The 1,716-nt window shown below is 37.1% G+C and overlaps 1 non-coding gene across 1 annotated transcript; it reads left to right on the top strand.

Annotated features, from left to right (window-relative positions):
- The first annotated feature begins 1,123 nt into the window (after positions 1-1,123).
- Positions 1,124-1,199, top strand: LOC149839632 (small nucleolar RNA snoR53Y). The gene has a single exon (XR_016431761.1). It is a non-coding gene; the product is annotated as a small nucleolar RNA snoR53Y (small nucleolar RNA).
- Positions 1,200-1,716: the final 517 nt, after the last annotated feature.

The following is a 1,716-nucleotide window of genomic DNA, read 5'->3' as shown; positions in this document are numbered from 1 at the left end:
TGAAACCAGACCTAGACCTGTTGAGAAATTGTATTGGGTCTGGCTTCGGATCCAATCAGACCCATCATAAGAGAAACCATGCCTGATATACGGATTAATGAACCAGAATGGGACCATACCCGGTAAAGTAATATTTTTTTATCCTTTTTACATTGAAATTTGGGTCAAATTTCACAATCCATACCTGGCTTCATATATTAACCAGACCCTTCGGTCCCACCTAGATTGTAATCCTTCTTATTTATCACTAAACCCTGACCCTATAGGGTTTGATATGGATCGGGTCCGAATCAAATCCGTAGGCTACCCGGCCCTTTTGTCCAGCCCTAACCCAAACCCACTTCATCTCGGGTTAGGGACCTGACTATCTACACGAGTAAATGGGTCATTTGATTCAAGCTCTATAAATTCAGATTTCTCTTTCTCCTCCTCTAGAGTTTATGTTTTCCTTATTTCTCTGTTACCTCTCCTTCGTCTCGTCTCCTTATTTCTCTGTTACCTCTAATTCAGATGATTTCGTGATGTGGGTTTCTCGGTGATGAGAAGAAGATGACGAATCTGATCTTCTAAGATGTCGTTTGAGGCATTTGTCTGAGAGGAACTACCTCACTTTCCCTTCTCCTCTTAGGATTCAAGATCTCCCCCTCTCTGTAACCCTAATATTCTATGCTCGGTCATTTTGTGATTTATATACGTTGATGTTATTCTTATCCTAAGATCTGCTAGTAATTTTTGCCTTGAATAGCATTGCCTTTGTTTGCATGCTCATATGTTTAGTTTTGTTTGTAGTTGGTGGTGATTTTTCACCATGGAACTGAGGAAGGCCGAGTCTGAATTCATATTCTTGTTATTTACTTAATAATGTTAGCTCAGTTTAGCCTTTTGGGCATTGTTTTGTGGTGGGATTATGTGTTTTTTTCTAAAGGAATGAAGGACAACTAAACTCTGTTTCCTTTCCATGGATTTCAATGCGTTGAAGTTGGTTTATATTCTTTTTCGGCTTGGTATACTTGAGTTACTCCAAAAATTACATTTTTTTTGTTTCGCTAGTAAATTTTGTAATTTTGGAAGGAGGCTGTAAATAAGGAAACAATTCATGGCCGCCATTTAATTGTTGTTGCAAGTTCCCGGGGATGTTTCTTTGACCATGCTAATACCGATTACTTGATGAACATTTTTCTCATGGTACTGGTGGAACTTGTTCCTTTTTCGTTTTCTTTGTGTTCTGTTTGTCTATTTTCTTGTTGGTTATCATTGTCTTGCTTTTTTTTTTATGCACCATTGTTTCTTTGGATGTGTTATGATATGCTGCTAAATTGCTTTCTTAGTTCGAAGTGTTTTTGGCTGTCATTTCTTGTTCCATAAAAGGAATAATGGTTTATTGCCTGTTCTACATTCAGCGAGCTGAACTTTGATACTTGGCAGATAATTGATGTTGCTGAGTAAGGTTGAACACGGTAATTTGTAAGCAGTTAGAACATGAAGATGTTAATGAGGTCGAAATGTGAATTATTTTCTGCATGCTTAAATAATTTCTTATTACTTCATTTTTTTGTAAGATTAGCTTTATTTACCTACTCATCAGCACTCATTTTCAATTCTCATAAATGTTGATTACTGCATTGCTGATGGGATAAAACTGATGCTTATATCTAATGGTTGGCTTACCAGCCCATTGCAATAAATTTTTTTGGCATTGGTGTCAAATGGACCAAC

Source organism: Nuphar pumila, chromosome 4, assembly GCF_984573655.1.
Source record: "Nuphar pumila chromosome 4, dmNupPumi1.hap1.1, whole genome shotgun sequence".
Taxonomy (NCBI): domain Eukaryota; kingdom Viridiplantae; phylum Streptophyta; class Magnoliopsida; order Nymphaeales; family Nymphaeaceae; genus Nuphar; species Nuphar pumila.
The sequence above is the reverse complement of the archived record's forward strand: the minus strand, read 5'-3'. Positions and strand labels throughout refer to the sequence as shown.